Source organism: Macaca thibetana, chromosome 11, assembly GCF_024542745.1.
Source record: "Macaca thibetana thibetana isolate TM-01 chromosome 11, ASM2454274v1, whole genome shotgun sequence".
Lineage (NCBI taxonomy): Eukaryota > Metazoa > Chordata > Mammalia > Primates > Cercopithecidae > Macaca > Macaca thibetana.
This window is the reverse complement of record NC_065588.1, coordinates 104,079,828-104,103,059: the sequence shown is the minus strand read 5'-3', so window position 1 is coordinate 104,103,059 and position 23,232 is coordinate 104,079,828. Positions and strand designations below refer to the sequence as shown.

At 41.1% G+C, this 23,232-nt stretch overlaps 1 protein-coding gene across 3 annotated transcripts in view; it reads right to left on the bottom strand.

The window, feature by feature from the left end:
* Positions 1-23,232, bottom strand: part of ISCU (iron-sulfur cluster assembly enzyme) — a 627,706-nt gene that overhangs the window by 577,773 nt on the left and 26,701 nt on the right. Inside the window, exon 1 of one of the 3 annotated variants that reach the window (XM_050749905.1) lies at positions 14,251-14,254. The exons of the other annotated variants lie outside the window; for them this stretch is intronic. The gene's annotated coding sequence lies outside the window, so the exon portion shown is untranslated. Of the gene's footprint in view, positions 1-14,250; positions 14,255-23,232 lie in introns of those variants that run through there. 3 annotated transcript variants of the gene reach the window in all.

Genomic DNA, 23,232 nt, shown 5'->3' with positions numbered 1-23,232 from the left:
TTTAAACATATTTTGTTTACTTATGGGTTCAGATCAAGATAAAGCATCATATTTAAATGATTAGCCTAGTCAATACAAGAGTAAACAGAATCCCAATCAATAAACAAAGTTTTATCTTTCTTTCTGAGATTATGATCTGCAGTGCACATTTCTTGCCAAAACACACACATTCTGTTTTCTGCCACCAGGCTCGTAAGAATGAAGTGAACATTTTATATGCGTTTAATATGGCTAATTAGTACAATCCTTCTCTACTTGTTTCTACATATAAGATTAATGTTGTTTTCCCATTTTCCCTCATGTTAACCAGCCTCCACTAAAAACTAGCTACTTTTTCTGCAATCCTAGAAATTCCACCATCTCCTGCGCCCTCATACATATAGTTTCCCTTGCCTGAAAGCCACCCCCATCTAAATATGTCACTCAAGTCAAGAAGAGCCAGGTAACAAACATCTCTACCATACAAAAGTGTTCCATCCACCATCTACCCAGTTACCTGGAGTCATTCCTGGCATCCACCCCTCTCCTCTCCTTCATTCAGTTCATGACCCACCTCCCTTTGTCTTGTCACACATTCCCATTGTAGGAAATCTTAAAATCTTACAACTCACACCAGTCAGCATTTACATTTATCCTGCTCTCTGGAGTAATTCTTTCTTTCTTTTTCTTTCCCCATCCTTTCCTTCCCTCCTTTTTTCCTTCCCTCCTTCTTTCCTTCCCTCCTTCTTTCCCTCCTCCTTTCCTTCCTTCCTTTCTTCCATACATATATTTGAGGCACTTACCACGTGTTACTATCCACGTAAGATACACATACTATTAATGGCCTTGACATTTGGATTGTTTTATCCCAGTTAGTTGTATATGTCTCTATACGCTCTTACTGGTTGCCAGTTACTTCATGTTTATTAATTTCAGTTCTTAAAACAACCCTTTGAGAAGGTGCCCAGTAGCTCCTGCTCATTAAGTACTTCCAATGCTTAGCCAGCTACAAGAGCTGTTTCATTTTACTACAAACTCAATTACATGTGTCTGGAGAAGCTCACTTGCTAGAACGTTTGTGGCAGGAACAAACTGGGGTTCATCTCCATGTTCATTATGAATCTCATAGGATTCCACATTAGAATCACCTGGACATTGTTTAAAAAAACTATGGAGCAGTCGGCCGGGCGCGGTGGCTCACGTCTGTAATCCCAGTGCTTTGGGAGGCCGAGGCAGGTGGATCACGAGGTCAGGAGATCGAGACCATCCTGGCTACCACGGTGAAACCCCATCTCTACTAAAAATACAAAAAATTAGCCGGGCATGGTGGCGGGTGCCTGTAGTCCCAGCTACTCGGGAGGCTGAGGCAGGAGAATGGCGTGAACCTGGGAGGCGGAGCTTGCAGTGAGCCGAGATCTCGCCACTGCACTCCAGCCTGGGCAAAAGAGCGAGATTCTGCCTCCAAAAAACAAACAAACAAACAAAAAGCACTATGCAGCAGTCATAGAAAATCCCATATTTGGGGAAAAGAGAAAACTGTCTCTGTGTGTTTGTGTGTGTGTGTGTGTGTGTGTTTATAATGCATAGAAAATCTCTGAAATGGCATGTTTGGACACATACCAAACACTGGAAGAAGTCATAATCATCGAGAAAAGGAGAATCAGAAGATGGGGACAACAGCAGAAAATAGAAAATACATTTTTTACTTTCCACATTTCTGCACAACTGAATTTCCATAATCAGTCCATATTACTTGTTTTTCTTTAGATTTTGTATTTACTATATATTAGCACATTCTTGTGAAAGAACCATAAAATACCTATTTATACTTCATGAACTTTATTTATTGAGACAGGGTCTCTCTGTAGCTCAGGCTGCAGTGTAGTGGCCCCATCACAGCTCACTGTGTCCTCAACCTCCAGGGCTCAGGTAATCCTCTTGCCTCAGCTTACCAAGTAGCTGGGATTACAGGTGCACACCATCACAGCTGGCTAATCTTTGTATTTTTTGTAGAGACAAGGCTTCACCATGTTGCCCTGGCTGGTCTCGAACTCCTGGGCTCAGTGATCCTCCCACCTCAGCCTCCAAAACTACTGGGATTAGAGGGGTGAGCCACCACACGCAGCCCCATGAACTTTATTTTGATAGTCCTTAGTGCTGATCATGAAAACTTCCAGCTTTCTACCTTCCAGCTTCCTGGTAAAGTTGCATTTCCCTATCTCCTTGAAGTTAGTTAGAGGTGGCCGTAAGACTTGCTTTGGCCGATGAAATGGTGACAGAGGTGATCCATCACTTCCAAGTGAAATAACTTAATGACCAGTGCTCAACATCAACCTTCCCTTCCCGTGGCTGAGGTAGTTGGAGAAGCATACATGGCAATAACTATTCTGGCAGCTGAGGTACTGAGTGATCAGCAGAGCACCGGATACCAGCCAACCCATGTTCCCAAGTAGCACGAGCAAGAAATAAATATCTGAGTATTAAGTCACTGAATTTAGGAGATATTTCTTGTTGCAGCAAAACCTAATTTTACCAACTAGTGTATCCATTTTTTTAAAGAGAAAAGATAGAATATTTTAGGACAGTGGCTCTCAATTCTTGCTTTACATTCCAATCTCTTGAGGATATTTCCAAGAACAAATGCTCCAGACCTCATCCCTAAAGACTCCAATTCAACTAGTCTTGGGTAAGGCCGAAGCATTGATGGTTTTTTAAAAAGTGAATCTAATATGCAGTCAGAATTGTGACCAACTGTGGTAGGGGAATGGCAAAGAGAAAGGTTACTTCGAGCTTAAATGATCTAGTAGAGACTTCACGGAAGAGATGATAATCTGACCTTGGCCGTGAATAATGAATGGCATTTAATGCTGCATTCCTCTGCCTTCTCTAGTGTGTTATTAGACTCACCTAGAGAGCTTGGCCTGCTCCATTTCATCTGGAGCATTCCCTCTTCTTTATTACTAGCGAATCCCAATTTTGTTTGGATATGCCCTAAGAGATAAAGCATGTTAGCAGAATCCCAATTTTGTTTGTATATGCCCTAGGAGATAAAGCATGTTTGGTAAGCCAAACATTTCTCTTCAATAGATCCTCACTCTCTCGGACTCCCTTGCAGCTAGGGGAGTCATGTGACACAGTTCTGCCAGTGAGACATAGAGTGAAGGTTTCTAGATGCTCCATGGTCAAAAGACAGAGGATTTCAGGAGAGCTGTCTTACCACCATTGCTTCCAACTCCCTGTTGCTTCTTCAGCCCCTACTTTCTACCTTTTGAAAGCAGTTGTGTGAGGCCATGAGGTTTGGTGCCATTGCAGTCAGCTCACGACCATGTGGTAGGGGGCTGGGGAATGGCAGAAGAATTACAGAGCCATCTTGAAGCCCAAAGTCCCAAGTGAATCCTGGAACCTCCCCACTTATTTTTCTCAACCTTTATTCTAGTTACAGGGGGTACATGTGCAGGCTTGTTACATGGGTATATTGCACTCAGGTAGTGAACATAGTACCCAGTAGGTAGTTTTTTGACCCATGACCTCTTCCCTTCTGCCCACCTCTAGTAGTTTACAGTGTCTAGTATTCCCACATTTATGTTTGTGAGTGCTCAATATTTAGCTCCCACTTATAAGTGAGAACATGCAGTATTTGGTTTTGTGTTCTTGCATTAATTCACTTAGAATTATGGCCTCCAGCTCCATCCATGTTGCAGGAAAGGACATGATTTCATTCTTCTTTTATGATTATGTAGTATTCCGTGGTATACATATATCACATTTTCTTTATCCAGTACATCACTGATGGGCACCTAGGTTGATTCCATGTCTTTGCTATTGTGAATAGCATGGTGATGAATGAGTTCATGTGTCTTTTTAGTATAATGATCTGTTTTCCTTTGAGTGTACACCCTAGTAATGGGATTGCTACAGATCTCTTTTTTTTCCTGAAATGAAGTCTTGCTCTGTCACCCAAGCTGGAGTGCAGTGGCATGATCTCGGCTCACCGAAACCTCTGCCTCTTGGGTTCAAGCAATTCTCCTGCCTCAGCCTCCCAAGTAGCCAGGATTACAGGCGTGTACCACCATGTCTGGCTAATTTTTATATTTTTAGTAGAGACAGCGTTTCACCATGTTGGCCAGGCTGGTTCTCAAACTCCTGACCTCCTGGCCTTCCAAAGTGCTGGGATTACAGGTGTGAGCCACCACGCCCAGCCAGATCTCTTCTTAATGGAGGTAAATGTGCTTACAGCTTCCACCACTGTTAGGCTTTCTATTACTTCAGGCCAAATATATCCAGATGGATGCATCAACTGATTGCAAATCTAGGGCCCAGGTAGGTGTCACTTTTAAATGTTCCCTCCAGGTGCTGATATTTGGTGAATGTTAAAGTTCCTGATGCAGTCATTTGGAGATGTCAGGGAATTGGGCGAACTGACAGGAGCAGAGGCTTAGAGGAATACGTTCTTACAAAGTTTCAAAGGCCCAAAATGGAGGAGATTTACTCGGCTAAGGGCATCTCCAGAGGTTTTTCCTGGAGACCAAAACCTTAATCCAATTAAAACAGTTTATTCTGGCTTGAGAGTTAAGAGCAATGTATCTCAGTATTCCTGGAAGCCTTAAAATAGTGCCTCGTTTTGCATAGTGCTTGTTAGAAATCATATTCTTGAACCTCCCTTTCCTAAAATATTTGGACTCAGTAGGTCTGAGTTGGGGACCAAAAATCTGCATTTTTATTAAGGACTTAATTCTGGTGTGAATGATCCATGGACCTCACTATGAGAACCACTGCTGTGTTTACCAAACTTCACATTTCGAAGGAAGTGATTTGTTGGGTAAAATGTATGTGTGTAATCTCTATAAACACCTGTCATCGGTTGAATTTAATTGGACCACAGCTGGTGTTGATTGCATATTTTTTAATGTGGCTTTTCAATACTCACACCCCTAGCGCAGCCTTTATGTCTGAAAATCAGCATTGAGTCCAATCTTGGCTGTCGATTTTAAGGCTTATTTAAAGGCACATGACAGCTGGAGCTGCACGTTCTTCGGCTTAATTGATTCTACATATGGACTTAGGAATTTAGGTGCAGTGTGTTGAAAGCAGAATTTCCACCATGATTGGGTAGCTATCAGTTGGTTTTAGAAACTGTGAGTCACTTGCTCTCAAAGTCAGCTTAGGCAGATTATGTCACTACCTACTACTCCAGCAGAAGGCTCACTATCCTGAAAATAGTCATCAAGGTTGCTGCAAGCCTAGATGGGTCTGTGTATGTGAATTGGAAAAAGGTGACTCTTCCCTCAGGCAGAAAGCATTCCCTGGCTTAATGAGTAGTATAAAATCTGGAGAATGGAGGGAGAAGGCATCTTAAACAAAACAAAACAATACTGGGGTGTTATCACAAAAAGAAGGGGAAATGATGATGTGCATGTTCATTGCTGTTGGAAACAAGATCTCAATATGCTGATTTTCCATATGATTCACCCTCTCATTCAGGCATCTCTTATGCAGTGCACAACCCATACAACTACATATGACAGCTATGTAGGATTTACAAGTCTTGGTCAGAATTCAAGAGTTGGAAGAACTCCAAACATCAACTGGTGGCTGTGAGTGTTGGTGGGAAAATAAAAACAGAGCAGCAAGACTTAGTTAAATAAGCCAGATGGCATGGACCTCTGTTGTGAAGTGTGACCAGAAGGAAAGAGTCTGTGTTTGGCATTTACCCCTGAGCTTTCTCAGGGGTTTGAAAGCACACAAGACCCCTGTGTGCTTTCTCCAAAGGCCACAGTGCATCGTGGTCACTTGGGCATCATCACAGAATCTCTGCCTTTACAGGCCTGTTTCCAGCAGGAGTGGACACACTCAGGATCCCTTCTCCATTTGGGGTAACAATACCCCAGTTGTCTTTTGAAGAATTGCTTCACTTCCCCTCACTGTTTTAATGATTCGGGTTTAAAATCAACACAGCAGCTCCAGGGATGAATAAATGACTTTGGCATCAGCATTCAGGGTAAAGCCCCCAGGCAGTGCTTGACTTCGGCTTTCACAGTCTGTTGAATCAGTTGACAGGACAGCATAGTGGTACAACATGAGTCTTAGTAGCTGAGTCCTACTTTATGTCCTAACCTTTATGTGGCAGACAGACTCTAGGGTGGCCCCCATGATTCCCACCTCATCGTACTCATGCTGCATGTGATCCCCTCCCCTTGAGTGTGGGTGAGACCTGTGTCTGGCTTCCAACCGAGAAATTTGACAAAGATTGTGGAACGATGTCATTTCTGGGATAATGTTACATAAGATTGTAACATCGATCTTGCTTGAAGACTCTCTCTCTCCCACTGGATCAGAAGAAGTAGATGACTGTGTTGGGAAGGGCCATGTGTCAAGGAACTGAGGGTTTCTGGCCAAGAAGCATCAAGAAACTGAGGTCCTCAGTTCTACAGCCTATTAGGAATGGACCACTAAAAACAGCCATGGGAGCTTGGAAGCAGATCCTTCCCCCGGTTGAGGCTCAGATGAGACCACAGCCTTGGCCAAGACTTGGATTGAAAACTTGGAAATCCCTGAGCAGTAAACCTACTTAAACTCCATCCAGACTCTTGATCACAGAAACTGTGAGGAAGTAAGTGTGAGTTTGTTGGAAGCAGCTAAGTATGTGTCAATTTGACATGTAATGATAGGTAATTAACACACTTTCTTAGGAAGAAGATGGAAAGATGGTCACACGATTGACAGTAAGGCCCCACTAATTGCTGTAAAGGTTAAAATAGCATATTGTAGGGACATGCCTGGTACATAGTAGGTACTCGATAAATTTCACTTATCTTCCTCTCCTCATAAGTTGGCAATCTCAGGATGCCAATCATATGGGAAATATTCAAACTGAACCCAGTGCCAGGATTACCCCAGGAAAATGCCAGAAGTTAAAAAGCCAGGCTTCTTTTGTGGAAGATAAAATCATTTTACATCATATAGGGGGCTGTGCACAAAGCAAAAACGGTTTCATAATCCTGCCATGTAAACCAGCTGGGATTTTCCTTCACAAAAATTGGATTTTGATTTATATGTCAATAAATGCCCCCAGAAATCTCATCATTTGAAAGTTCATCAATCTCCACTGAAACTGCAGATACAGCCCTAGAGGAACCTCCCAGGGAAATACAGCACTCGTTTACCAGCTCCCCCACCCCCATGCTGATAGGGGCGTGAAAAAGGGAGTGAGTGGCAGGGGAAATGGGGTCACCTACTGTGGCTTCTCAGTGTCAGATTAAGAACTAGGCTCCCTGGAAGAGTTTGAGAGTGCCTGGTGTTTCGGGGACCTGCATGAAGGTGTGGCAGGGCTGGGGCATACATAGAATTGTCGCTTGAGAACAGGAAGCTGGGAAGGGGCCAGCTGGGAATGGGCCAGGTTTTTACTAGCCTGGAATGACAGAACATGGGGTTTGGGTTCTGAAGCAAGAGAATGGCATATCAGATTTGAATATTGGAAATAGCATTCCAGCTGCAATGTGAAGAACAGGTTGGAGGGGCAAGACTGGGGGCAGGAAGACCAGTTAGGAGGCTGTTTCAGTCCTGGGATGAGTAATAATGGTGCCCTGGATGAAGGTGGCAAAGGGAATGGGGAGATGGAAATGGATGTAAGAGTTCTTGGGGAATTCATTTTGGTAAGCTTGGTGATTAACAAGACTGGACAGAGAGGGCTGCTAGGATGCCACTAGTTTCTGATTTAAGTAAGTGAGGGAATAGTGGCGACATGCAGAATGGAATTGTGAAAGACAAACAACATAACCAGTGGCCAATCAGAATTCTCAGAATAGTCCCAGAAGAGCTTTTCACTAAAGAGATAGGGAAGTCTCATGTCAGGAGAGCACAGCCTCTAGCTAAAAGAAAATTGCCCCAAATCAGCGACTTCATGCATTAGACCATGAAAACCTCTGCCACAGACATTCCCTAGAATATCCTCTTGGGGGACATTATGACCTAGCTACAAATGAGTCACAACATCCCTTTAAACCTAACAAGGTTCCTTCTATACAAGCCATGACTACTTTGGCTGTTCTGACATAAAGGATTAAATTGATTTGGTTGAACATTTTACTGAACTAAGGGAATATTTGGCTGACCAGGAAAATTGACAAATGTGTGTTATGTGTTTGAGGGCTTGTCAATTCCATTTTCACTGTCCTTCCTTAGTGGAAGCCTATATCAAGTCTCAAAAGACTCCAGTCATTCTGCCCTCAATCTGTCCAGCACACAGCCAAAATATCCAATATTCTAAGCTCATAGGGTCATTGTCAGGACTAAGTGCCACGATACACGTAAAACATTTAGCACAGTTCTTGGTACAAAGGAGAAGCTCAAATTTTCTCATCATCAGCACCACTGTCATTATTAACATCATCGTTATTATTAATATTGTATGAATCTTATCCTAGCACTCGCCTGCTCAAAAGCCTTCCATGGCACCCCACTGCCTACAGGATAGAGTTCAAACTCCTTAGCTTGGCCTTTACTACATGACATCATCAAGTCAGTCCAGGTTTAATGTCCTCAACCCTCTAACATATGTCTTACATTTCAGCCATAAAATAATATAGGTATCTACAGTATTTTGCCAAAGGCTAGGGGAGGGAACTAGACATGGATTAGATGTTCTGGCCTCACAGAACTCATGCTCTGTTTGTAGATTAAAACACCCCTAGTCAATGTCCACAGAAGGCTAAATGCCAGGCAGGGGGCAACTTTATAACTCACCAGAGATGTGATGCCTGGCTTAGGATGGTCCCTGATGAACAGAACAGAAGCCTGCAGAAAATCCCCCTTGGCCAGACTCAGCTCAGAGCATTATAGTGGGCATTTTATATAATCATTGTTCAGTTTTTGAGCCAGACATTGTTCTGGGCATTGCCATATATTATCTCATTTAATTAGTCGCAGCTCTATAATGTGTGTATTTGTATTCCCATTTTACAGAAGAAGAACCTGAGGTTTAGGGAGATTAAGTAACTTGCTTAAAGTTATGCAGTGAATAAATGACAATGCTAATTCAAGTCCAGATATTTTAACTGCAAATCACATAATACTTTCAAGGCCACTGGAGCAAGTTTCAGATTTGGATTGTCACTGAAACTCACAAGATACGATAGGCTTACCAGTCATGAGTTTTCCTTCATTTTAAAAGTCCAGGAGTTTGAGACCAGCCTAGGCAACAAAGTGAGACCCCATCTCTATAAAAACTTTAAAAAAATAAGCTGGATATAGTGGTGCGCACCTGTAGTCCCACTTACTATGGAAGCTGTGACAGGAGGATCACTTCAGTTCAGGAGGTTGAGGCTAGAGTGAGCCATGATCATGCCACTGCACTCTGGTGTGGTCTATAGAACAACATCCTGTCTCAAAAAAAAAAAAAAAAAAAAAAAAAAAAAAAAGAAAGAAAAAAAAAGAAAAAAGGAATATGGAATAAGAAGCAGTGTAGCATGTTAGCCTAACAGTATCATGAAGGACATGGACAACTAGACCCAATGTCCAACGTCCCAGTCACCATTTTGGTCTTTAGGGATGGGCACTGGTGTGACTGTGGGTCACTTCAGTGCAGGGAAGCTGCAGGATCTCAGGTCCCTCAGCTTGAATATCTTGCTAGTGACATAGAACCTAGGATATTCTATAGAAAATGGGAAGGGTGCATGTCACACTCCCATTTTTCAGTGCACCTGCAGCCCATAATTACATCACCTGTAATTACAACCAACAAATAAGAACCCAACAACAAAGTGTGCTCAGGACATCTCTGGGTCACTGATTAGCAGATAGCCATCCCAGCAAGACCATCATTTATCTCTAATGGTCACATTCCTTTTATTGATACCACCAAGAGTCCAACTTTCCTCAAGCATTCCTGAGACTGAAAGAAAAACTTACAGTTCACCTGCTATCCTCAGCCCCTTCCTTCTAATTATATGACAATAAATAATTATAATGATAACCAATACTTACTGAAAACTCATTATGTGCCAACCCCATGCTAAGCTTTTAATCTGAATTACTTCCATGAGACCCCACAATCCAATCAAACAAGCCTAATTATTATTGTTTATTTTTCAGATGAGGAAACTGAAGCTTCAATAGAGAGGTTTAGTAACTTTCCCAAAGTCACACCTCTAGAAAGTGAAAGTGCCAGGACTTAACCTTGGTGCATTGGACTCCCACAGTGGTGTTTTCAACCAGTCTACAAAACTGGTTAATGGATTCAAAAATTAATCCAACTTAACAATTCAGTTGGTTATGTGCATGAGTCCCAAATCAAAAGTAAACTAATTCAAGTAGTGGAGAAAAAGCTATCAAATCAGTAAGTTGTCTAATTTGGTCAGTTACTTAACCTAAATTGACAAGTCATTTTATTCAAAATAATTCAGCTGATAATTGTGTATGGCAATGATAGCATGGCTTAATTGCCATGCTTAGCAGCTTTGCTCAATTTTTTTACTTAAAAAAGTTGTAGTGTTTCAGAAAGAATTCTCTATGGAATTAGTTTTACGGTGCCGCGCTATGGTCAATGATTGGAAAAAGTGGACTAAGCTTTGTTAAAGGCATCATTTTTCTTCAAGAATCACACAGCCTCAAACAAGATCCCATACGCTGTGAATCTCTCACAGGGCTCAGTGGTGCAAGGATTCCCCAAATCCTGTCCTGGTAGGCCCCTCTTTGGATAGGAACATACAATTCCCAACACATGCAAGGAAATACTGCTACATCTCATCTCTACACTCTGCCTCTTTTCCCTCCTCCCGGAACCAGAGCAATTTTTTTTTTCTTCTATTAGTCTGCATCAAATCAGCTCCCAGCTTCCCAGAGCGTCATCTGTAACACAGCAGACACCAAGAACAGGACAATTGCTCAGGGAACTAGGGAGCATGGACTTCTTTGCATTATGTAGACCCAGTCTATCCACTGCTGAGTGGATCAGCTCAAAGAAAGGATTTACAAAGAATACTACGATACTAGAACAAAAGAAATGCAAGTACACACACACACACACACTCATACATGCACACCCCCCATAAAGGTTATTGGGTTTCATCCATCAAGATGCCTTTGAACAGAGCTTATAAACATTTAAAAAATGTTTACGATGGTAAACAATGCACTTTAATATCTCCTGAATAATTTGTGTTGTCTTGAGCAGCCATTGCAATATTTTCTCGTTTTTGTCCTCTCCACTGCTGCTGACCACTCTGAAAGAAATGAGCTTCTGACTGCATTAATAGCTTTTTCATCTTCCTGCCACTGCTCCCTCTAAATGGCTTGCCGTTATCTATTCATGAAATAAATAACTGCTGCCTTTCATGTCTCCCACACTCTCCTTGTGCTTGGCGAGATTAGGGAAATCGAATCTCTTCAAGGGGCTCTCTAGATTCCTGCGTGGCAGGATAACTTGGCAAAGCTGGCTCTGTGCAAAGTTGAGGGGAAATTAGGTACCTCTGGACATATCTTTTTGTCACAAGAGAATTTCCACAGGGGCTCCGTGGAACGTGCTTCAATTTGCAGATGTGGTGATTGAAGCCCTCAGTTAGTTTGGAATCCTTTCCACAAATTTCCTGTGGGTATTTAGCCACCCTTCTGTGGGAAGCCACATAACATGGCAGTTAAACATTAACATCCACAGATTAAAAAGAGATAGGGATTTAAATCCCAGCTCTGCCACTTACTAGCTGTGTGATCTTAGGCAAGTTGCTTTGCCTCTCTGAGCCTCAGCCTCCTTTATTATAAAATAGGGATAATAATTATACCTACTTCATAAGGTAGTTGTGAGCATGCAATGAGTTAATTAATATCATAAGGTGCTTAGAACAATGCCTGGTATGTGATAAGCTCCATATAAGTACTTGCTTTCTTATTCTTATAAATTGAGAATGAATGTAAAGCACTTGGCACATAGTAAGCATTCAATCCATGGCAGACATCATTATTACTATTACTGTCAAATTTAGCAGTGAAGAAGGAAAAATAAATAAAGTATCCTTAATATGTAGTGAAGCAGTTTATATATATTATCTTATTTAATTCTGATTATTATTGAATAATAACTCTATCATTATTCTCACTTTACATTTGAGAAAATGGATCCAGGGAAGTACAGTAGTGTGTCCATGTTCAGTGTGGGCGGCAGAGGCAAGAGTTGAACCCAGTTTGATCTGATGCCCAAATTTGTCCTCATTCCAGCTAGATGGTCATCACCAGGAGGACAAGGCCTTGCCTGTTTCTAATGTATCTTTAATAACCAGAAAAAAGCCAGGACCATAGGAAATGCCCCCTGTAAGTCTTAATCAGCTCTCACAACATACCAGGCATTCTTAAGCATGTCCCACATATATCTTCATTTAACTTATGTACCATATAAGCTGGGTACTAATACTACCCCAATCTTAAAGATGAGGAGATGGATGGATGGATGAAGGAATAAAATGATGGATGGGTGGGTGGATTCCATTACTCATGTTTTCCAGATTAGCTGGATCATAAATTACCTGACGTTCTTATTAAAATTCAAAATCCTAGACCCCCTTTAACTCCTGCCCACCCCAGGGATTCTGTTTTAGTAATTCTGGTGGGCTCCATCCTGAAACATACATATAGTCCAATCCTCCCATGAGGTCTGATGAGTTTTATGAGTTGAACAAGTTTCTGGTTCTTGAACAAAAATTTTGGTCGAAGAATGGAAATCAGAAGCAGCTGCTGAGAATAAAACCAGCTTCTGTTTTGGTAATTTGAAGAGGAGACTCTAGCAAGTCAGGGCCACATTATACGCACTATACTCCGTAACTATTATGTCTTCAGTAGAAGCGAAAGGGAATGGAAAGACAGTTCATTGGCAAAATTTGACACCCATCTGGGAGATGGCGTAGTGGGGTGGTCTGGAAGTGGCCAAAGTTGGATGTCAAGACACCTGGTTCAACTATGTGCTCTGCTCCTTTTCAGATGTGTGCTTCCCTGAAGTTCAACTTTTCCATCTGCAAAACAGAGGTAATCATTCCTACCTCACTGGGATGGTTTGAAGATAAAATGAGATCATGGATTTAAAAAAAAAAAAAAAAGAACACTTAGCACAATACTCATCTCATCATCATCATCATCAGTAGTGATAGATAAGAAATATAGCACACTCAGCAGAGGGCCCAGCTCATCCTCCTACCTGCCAAGAGTCACACTGAGAGCCATCTTAGTTGCTGTCAAGTAAAGGGTGGCGAAAGAAAATATTGTACAGCAAGTAATAGAATTAGCCTCATGAATGTGCCTAAATCCCTGAACCAGAGATGATCAAAGCAGGTAGCCTCTACCCCAGGATGCAAAAGACAGTTCATTAACTGTAAGATATTGTTGAAAGAAACTAAAGAGAACCTAAATATATGGAAAGATCTCTCATGTTGATTTATGATTTTTAAGATGGCAATAATCCTCAAATTGATTTACAGATTCAATGCAATACCTATCAAAATCTCAGCTGGCTTTTTTTCCTTGCAGAAATTGGCAGGCTGATACTAAATTTCATATGGAAATGCAAGGAAATCAGAATAGGGAGAATGATCTTTAAAAAGAACAATATTGGAGGACTCACAAGTTTCAATCAAAACTTACTACAAAGCTACAGAAACTGAGACAGCGTAGTAGTAGAAGATAGACATATAGATCAATGGAATAAAATTGAGAATCCAGAAATAAACTCTTATATTTTGGCCAAGTGATTGTTTATTGAGGGTCTAATTGATTGGAATAAGTTCAAGAGATTTATTGTACATAATTGAGTTAGGAGGCGGGACCCAACTGACTCTGGAGGTGGAGTTTGGACTCTGGACCAGATTGAAGACTGGCTGAAACAGGGAAGTGAAAGTACTTCTCCAGGCTGGGCATGGTGGCTCACATCTGTAATCCCAGCACTTTGGGAGGGCAAGGCAGGCAGATTACTTGAGCCCAGGAGTTTGAGACCAGCCGGGGCAACATAGCAAAAACCCATCTCTACAAAAAAATACAAAAATTAGCCACGTGTGGTGGTGCATACCTGTAGTCCCAGCTACTCAGGAGGCTGAGATGGGAGGATTGCTTGAACCTGGGAAGTGGAGGCTCAAGTGAGCCGAGTTCACACCATTGCACTCCAGCCTGGGCAACAGAATGAGACCCTGTCTCAAAAAAAAAAAAAAAAAAAAAAAAAAAAAAAAAAACTCTCCATAAGACATGCCCACCATTGCCGTGTCAGTTTACCATTGCCAGGGCAGCAGCTGGAAGTTATCACCCCTGTCCATGGCAACAACCCAACAGTCAGGAAGATACCACTCTTTTTCTAGAAATTTCTGCATAATCCACCCGTTAATTTGCATATAATTAAAATGGGTGTAAATGTGACTGCAGACCTGCCACTGAGCTGCTGCTCTGGGCACACTGCCTGTGGGGTAACCCTCCTACACAAGGAGCAGTCCCTCTGCTGCTGCTGTGCACTGCTGCTTTAATAAAAGTTGCCACCCAACACCACCAGCTCACCCTTGAATTCTTGCTTGGGCAAAGCCAGAAAGCTTCCTGGGCTAAGCCCCAATTTTGGGGCTCATTTGTCCTGCATCATAATGGTGACTATAGTTAATGTATTGTATACTTGAAAATGGCTGATTGATTTTTGACATGAGTGCCAAGGCCATTCAATGAAAAAACAATAATATTTTCTACAGATAGTGCTGAGACAAATGGATGTTCACATATAAAAGAATGAGGTTGGTCCCCTACACTATACTAAACACAAAAGCTAACTCACAATGTTTTACAGATTTAGATGTAAGGACTAAAACTACACAATTCTTAGAAGAAGAAAACAATCTTCACAACCTCAGATTTGATGTCTTAAATACATTACCCAAAGCAGAAGTTATAAAAAACGTAAATTAATTGGACTTTATCAAAATTAAAATATTTTTGCTTTAAAGAATGCCATCAAGAAACTGAAAAGACAAATCACAGAACAGGAGAAAATATTTGCAAATCTTGTATCTGATAAGGGACTTACTTCCAAAATATGTAAAGAACTCTTAGAATTCAATAATGAAAAGATAAATAAGCCAATTAAAAATGGGCAAAGCATCTGAATAGACATTTCTCCAAAGAAGATATGAAATAAGCAAATGAAATTATGCTCAACAATGTTAGTCATCAGGGAAATGCAAATTAAAACCATACTAGGACACATTTACACACACGAGTGGCTTTAATTTAAAAGGCAGATAATAATATGTGTTGGGTAGGACATGGATATATTAAAACCCTTATACATTGTTGGTAGGAATGTAAAACGGGGCAGCTAGTCCGGAAGGTACTTTGCTTCCAAAGGTTAAATGTAGAATGACTGTATCACTTAACAACTACACTTACAGTTATTTTACCAAGTGAAATAAAATATATACCCACATAAAAATCTGTGCACAAACAATCATAACAGCACCATTCAAATATCAAAAAGTGGGAACAATCCAAATACTTATTAACTGATTAACAGATAAATAAAATGTGGTATGTCCATGCAATGGAATATTATTCAGTCATCAAAAGGAATGAAGAACCAATATATGCTATAATATGGATGAACCTTGAAAATATTATGCTAAGTGAAAGAAAACAGACAAAAGACTGCATATTATAAGATCCCATTTACACAAAATATTCAGAACAGGCAAATCTATAGAGACAGAAAGTAGATTAGTGGTTGCCAGGGGATGGAAGAAGTTGGGGAGTGACTGTTAACAGCATGGGATTTCTTTATGGGGTGATAAGAATGTTCTAAAATTGATTCCTATAATGGTAGCACAACTGTGTAAATAAACTAAAAATCATTGAAATGTATACTTTAAATAGGTGAATTGTGTAGTATGGGAATGATGTCTCAATAAAGCTAACTTTTTAATTCACCAGGAAAAAAATACTAGAATCTTTCTATGTGTCTTATCATTTTTAAATTTTATATATGTATATATTCTCTACAGAATTTTATATATAAAAATCTGTGTTATGGGTTGAATTATGCCTTCCCCAAAATTTATATGTTGAAGTCCTTACTCCCAGTACCTTAAAATATGATCTTATTTAGAAATAGGGTCATTGCAGATATAATTAGTTAAGATGAGGTTATACTGGTGTAGAGTGGGCCCCATATCCAATATGACCAGTGTCTTTATAAAAAGAAAGAAAACTTGAAAGCAAACAGGCATACAGAGAAGACAGTGGGACAAGACATAGAGAGAAGATGGCTATCTGCAAGTCAAGGAAAAGGTCCTGGAGCAGACCCTTCCCTCACAGACCTTGGAAGAAACTAGCCCTGCTAACACCTTGATTTTGGATTTCTAACCTCCAAAATTGTGAGACAATAAATTTCTGGTTTTGCTTTGTTAATTTAGTAGTAGACAAAGTTTCCCTATGTTGCCCAGGCTGGTCTCAAACTCCTGAGCTCACACAGCCCTCCTGCCTCAGCCTCCCAAAGTGTTGGTATTACAGGCATGAGGCAGTGTCTGGCCTAGATTTCTGCTTTTAAACCACTCAGTTTGTGGCACTTTGTCACTGCCACCCTAGAAAACTAGTACAACCCATATTACTTTAGTAGAGTGGTACCTGCATATAATTTATTCATACTTACATACACTTACAGGTGTTGAGGCACCTTCCTTTTCCCTGTGAGTGAAGCAAGTCTCCTATAGTATGTGAGCCAGGGAAGGAGACCAGGTCTTGCTGACCAGCTGACCTAGACCTGGCTCCTCACTCACTGTTTAATAGCTGTCTGATGAAACCAAATCACGTAACCATGCTGAATGTCAGTTTCCTCAACTGCAAAGCCTAGAAAATCATCTCTTCCACTAAAGGTTATGGTCAAACTTTGCAACAATATATTTTTGATGCCTCCATGATGCCTAGAATATGGCAGGCATTCAACTAATGATAGTTTTGATTATAAATTATTTAGGACATGGTGTGGTACAATGGAAGCTTTTGAGCCAGGTATACTTCATCCATTTATTCAACAAATATTTATTACTGTGTGTTGGGCTCTGTACTAGGAGCAGTAAATATAGCAGTTAACAAAATAAAATTCCCTACCCTGTGGGGTTTATAATCAAGCAGGAGACAGACAGAGAGTAAAATACATGCATAACAAATAAGTAAATTATTTAGTAAGATAGTAGGTTGGACAGTTAAAAAGTGCTTTGCAGAGAAAAAAAAAGAAGAGTAAGGGAAAATAGTCATGCAGAGAGAGGTGTTGAAATTTATAAAGGATGGCCAGGCACGGTGGTCCATGCTTGTAATTCCAGCACTTTGGGAGTTCAGGGCGGGCAGTTTGCTTGAGCTCAAGAGTTTGAGACCAGCCCGGGCAACATCATGAAACCCCGTCTCTACCAAAAATACAAAGATTAGCTAGGCATAATGGTTTGAACCTGTATTTCCAGCTACTTGAGAGGCTGAGGTGACAGGATGGCTTCAACCCAAGAGGCAGAGGTTGCAGTGAGCCAAAATTGCACCACTGCACTCCAGCCTGTGTGACAGAGCAAGACTCTATCTAAAAAAAAAAAAAAAAAAAAAAAAAAAAAAAGAGAGAGAGAGAGAAGGAAAAGAAAGAAAGGAAGAGGAAAGAAATTTATAAAGGATGGTCAGAGTAAGTTTCATGGAAATGAGGATACCTAAATAAGGCTAAGCAGATAAAAACTTGTGCCTTGCCGGATCTGGGATTTGAATTCTTGTTTTGCTATTTTACTTTCTGTATAATGTTGGGAAAGCCATCTTATTTCCCTGAGTCTCCATTTCATGATCTGTAAATGAGGATAGTTGTATCCACTTCACAAAGTTTTCAGATCTTGTAATAATGTGTATTAAGCTTTTTGTTCACAAGATACTTTTAGGAACACTGGTAAAGTAACTTCTGATATTTATTAGGTACCTCTTCTGTCTACTGTGTCCTCCCCTAGGCATTTCATATGCATTATCTTGTTTAATTCTCACCATAGCTCAACAAGGTCAGTAGATTATACTCCCATTTTACAGATGAGAAAACTGAGGCTCAGGGAGTTGAAGTGATTTTCCCAACATCACTAAATTAGGAAGTCACGTATAGACAGGACCTGAACCTGGGTCTATCTGACTCCCAAATCTACTAAACTTCTTCTCTGGCTTATTGGCTATGTGATCGTCAATGAGTCACTTTTCTAAGCCTTCATTTATAATCATTTAAGAATTGGAGCATCATTTAATTTCCCATATGATGCCTTGATTAGCATCTTAATTCAATCCAGTTTGGCCTGTAGCTGAGGCTGTCTGGCAGGAAAACTCAAAAAGGACATAAAATAACATCCAGTCAAACTTGACCAATAATCCAATTTTGATCAGTGGCAGTGGCTGCCTGAAGCCCTCTACTGGGAAGGATTTTAATATCACAGCTGGTCTGAGCAGGCAATAGTGCCATGATCTATTAGTGATGTCTGGCATGGATGAGGACATGGAGAGTAGGGGTCTGTGTGGTGTAAAAGTCACTTCTGCTGGTCCTAAATGGGAAAGCCAAACAACCCTGCAAAATCAAAACTTTATTTGGTCAATGTAAAAAGCAACTTAACATACTTAGAGCCAGTTACCAACCCTGATAATGTGAACATAAATTTAGGAATCATTCTCTCCATTCTCTGGATATTATCTACTTCTTGACCTTTAGTCATCAACCCAAATGTCTTTAACAACATGGTTAAGAAAAAAAATTTAACTACTTTTGAATCAAACATAAAGGAAAACCATACACATTTTCTTGGTTGGAAAGGAATGTGGTTTTCTTAAGGATTATGTAATAAATGGCAGCCCAAGAGAGACAGAGAAGAACGTGTTTCCCAAACTGCTGACCCACTTACTCCATACTCAAGGAACCATTCATCTCTTCAAGGTCCGAGAGCCTCCTGATTTACAACATAGCTCATCAAGGAGGCCATAAAACCACATGCCAACAAGGGAATGCAGGGAAGGAAAGCAGACCCCTTCTTATCTTTTGAGAAGAAGGATTTGCATGGGAAGTTGCTGAAACTAATTCCCAAAAGTGCCAGTCTGAATTGCCTTAGTCAACTCCCAGTGACCGTGGATGAAGCCAGCCTGAAACACTGGTAAAATGAAGTAGTGGAAAACCCAAGCAATGTTTTCTTGGGGGCCAGTGCAAAGACTGGGAAGTGTCAGACAGATCTGGGTCAGAATCTTTCTGGTCCGTTTCCTGATTTGTGACCTTGGGCAAGTCATTTCACCTCTCAGAGCCTCAAATTCCTCATCTCTAAGGTGGAGGTAGTAACATACCTTCCTCCTACCCTTTAATGTGAGATTTAAATGTAATAATGAACATAAAGCACTCAGCAGAGTGCCTGCAACATAGTAAGCCCTCCATCAATGTGAGTTCTGCTTAATGTGTTCTAGATGAGGAAGGAGAGCATATTTATATTTCTCAATGAGAGTCATGCAGACTAATATCACAGTGAGTCAGAATCCCCATATTAAATTTAAGAGCTGTACCAGGGAAAGCTGCTAGGTAGAAATCTAGTTTCCACTCTGCATTCACTCGCTATTCAGCCTTGAGAATTTTACCCCACTTCTTTGAGCCTTGGTTGGACCATTTGTCATATAGGATGGGGCAGCACAGAATTTGAGATGTGGACACAGTGTTCAAATCCCAGCTCTGTATTTTTTGTCTGTGTGACTGAGCCTTGGTTTCCTGATGATGATAACACTAGCTTCCCAGTGAAAATTAATAAAATAAGCACTCAAAAATGTGAGCAATACTAAGTCTTAGCTTCTTTAATAACATTATTATTAAAATGACTCTCTCTCAGGTTCTTCCCCACTTCAAGAAGCCAATATCAGCAGCAGGATGGAAGGAAACCAAATTGTGGTTAACAATTTTCCCCTGACATGCTACATGCAGAGAGCTGAGAATCACCTGGACATTGGCCATTGCCATCCCAAGAATATCCCTCCCTCTTTCATCCAAAGGCAATGAAGAATATTCAGAAAATTTTAGAAATGTAAATGTCTCCTCCTCCAGTGCTCTGTAGTTCAAATTCTAAGAGAAAGCAAAGCTCCTATATCAGCATTAATTAAACTGCCAGCTAGTAACAGCCTCATTACTCAACCAATAAATCTAATTCCTATCTGTTCAGCAAGAATCCCTAGGCGACATAAACCCCGGCCGGAGTTTTATGTAACCTTAAAGAACTCTTGATAGCTCCTGGAGTTTTTCTTCTCCCCACCCATCCTGCAGTATCAAGAAGGTCTACTCTGCAAGTTAATGGGGAAAATAGCTTCTCTCGGCACTTTCCCCGTCTGTCTTAATTTTTTAAATTATACTTTTATTAAACCCTTAAGGAAAATGGAGTTGCCGAGTTCTCATTAAACAGGGAACTATGTACTGCATAAAACAGAGCAATGAAATTTTTTTTGAAAGCTATCCTCACAATTTGCCTTAATGAATTCTCCCTCCGCTGCTATATTACGGAGAGTGTGCAAATAAATAGAGCACTTTGTGAGTGGTGGATGGGAAAATGGATATTTAAGTAGATAATCATAGTTCTTGCAGCCTCCAAGAGGGATCTTTCTTCCCAGGAACTCAAAGCACTTGGTGCATTATGGCGAGCTCCTCTCTTCTTGGAGATGGACTTCACACCAGTGAGGGAAAGCGCCTCATCCCTGGAACCAGTCACAGAAGGAGAATCACTCCCATCTAAGAGACTTAGAGGAAGCTGTGGGAGTGTATGCTCTAGGGGAGTACATGAGGTTTATTGAGCAGGTACTGGCCAGGTACCTTGGGAAGTGATTCTCCTAGCATCCATGGTTATCAGTGGCAGTAAACTGGGTTACTGTTCTCAACTCCACATCCGCTCTCAACAGACTCATCCATCTGAGTTCTTTACCAAGTGACTTGGCAGTGTTTCTCATTGTGGGTAGAGTCTACTTCCTTGCCCTGCTGTTGCTGAATTTAGTCATGTGACTTGCCTTGGCCAATGTAATGTAAGAGGAAGTGATCAGAGGACAGTTGTAAGCTGAGCTTTGAGAGGTGGCACATGTTTCCAATCTCTAACACTCCTGCCATCAACACCATAATAAGGGCATGTCCCACAGAGCTCCTGGTCTCAGGATGAGAAACAGAGCAGACACACACTGCCTGGAGCAAAGCCCGACTAAACAAACCCTAGCCCATCTGCGGATAAAAGAGTAAGAAAAATGTTTGTTATTGTAAGCCACTGAGATTTCAGAGTTATTCATTTCATAACATTATTGTAGCAGTAGCTGACCAATATATCAACTGCGTATCAGAATCACTTGGGAGGCCGGATGTGTGGTGGCTCATGCCTATAATCCTAGCATTGGAGGAGGCTGAGGCAGGAGGATTGCTTGATCTTAGAAGTTTGAGACCAGCTGGGCAACATAGTAAGACCTTATTTGTACTAAAACTTAAAAAGAAATTAACCAGGTGTGGTTGTGCTATAGTCTCAGCTACTCAAGAGGCTGAGGCGAGAGGATTGCTTGAGTCCAGGAGATCGAGGGTGCAGTGAGTTGTGATTGTACCACTGCACTCCAGCCTGGGTAACAGAGGGAGACCCTGTTCCTAATAATAATAATAATAATAATAATAATAATAATAATAATTTGGGGAGCTTTAAAAAATGTTGACGCCTAGACCCCATCCTAGAGATTCTGACTAAGTTGGTCTGAGATGACTCATGGCAACTTCCCAGTAATTCTAATGTGCAATCGGGATGAAAAATCCACCAATCCACATCACACCAATCTGCATCACACCAATCCGCATCACATTTAATCCCCTCTACAGTCCTGCGAGGTAGGGCTTGCCCACTCCACCTTGCAGGTGAAGAAACTGAATGTCATAGACAGGGAGTGATTATCTAAAGGCCTCCCAGCTAATAAGTGGCAAATCTGACACTCAAGCCCAGATTTGTGTAACGTAGAGTCTCAGAGTAGCTGGGAAGTTTGCTAAAATGTGCATTCTGGAGCCCCACAATGCCTACAAAATCAATTCTCTTGGGTTTAGAACCAAGAACCTACTTTTTAAATCGACTTCTGTATAGGCAGAATTCTGAAATGGCCCCCAAGATCGCTGCCCCTTTCTGTCCCTGTATAATTCCCTCACCTTGAGTGTCGCTGAGATCTGTCAATATGATGGTTGTCACTCTTCTGATGAGCTTACATTATGTGGCCAAGGTGAAGGGATTTGTAGATGTAATTAAGACCCCTAACCAGTTAACAAGGAAATCAAAAGGGAGATTATCCTTGGCAGGCCTGACCTAATCAGGTGAGTCCTTTAGAAGAGGATGTAGAAGTCAGAGATGGAAGACATTGGGGAGGTCAAAGTAACAGAGACACTCTTACTGACCTTGAAGAAGCAAACTTTCATACTATGAAGATGACCACATGGCCGAGAACAGTGGGCAGCCACTAGGGATTGAGGACCTCAGTCCTACAACCTCAAGGAACTGAGTTCTGCTACCTACTAGTGAGCTTGGAAAAGGACCTCAAGCCCCATCTCTGGCCAATATGTTGATCTTAGCCTGATGAGATCCCGAGCATAGGACTCAGACTTCTGTCCCCATTGAAATGGCAAGATGAATTTGTGTTGTTTTAAGCTAAGTACATGGTGATTTCTTACAAAACAATAGGAACTAACACAGCTTCTTAGGCAATTTGGATAAAGGCAGTTGTCCTTGGGCTACACTTTGAAAGAGACTGGAACTACTTTCTTCTAAGCCTGCACAAAAATGGAGGCCAATGAGATTACCCAGATCAAAACTAAACCAGACCACAAACAAATTATGAATGGGTCAGATTTGGGGTTTTGTTGTTGCTGTTATCATTGCCTTGGTGTGGTCTGGTTTGAGGTTTACTTGTTTGTGAAATGAAATGTTGATTGATGACTGGGTGTATTCAAAACAATGACATCCCCAATAAGGTTTAGACCAGTGCTTCTCAAACTGTCTATGGTAAAGGACCACCTTTGGTTTTCTCCCAATATGTTATGGCCTGATACATGGTTCTACTGTGCATGACTAGTACCAGCTGGCACCACAAGCAACTCATCAGTGTTTTAAAAAGTCAGGTGCAAACTTGTCTACACCCTGTTTAACAGGACACTTGGACTGTCTGCACTACTGAATTGCTATAAAAGTCCCCAAATGGCAGTTTTTGGTGTCTAACTGATCTTGTCCTGGACTGGTA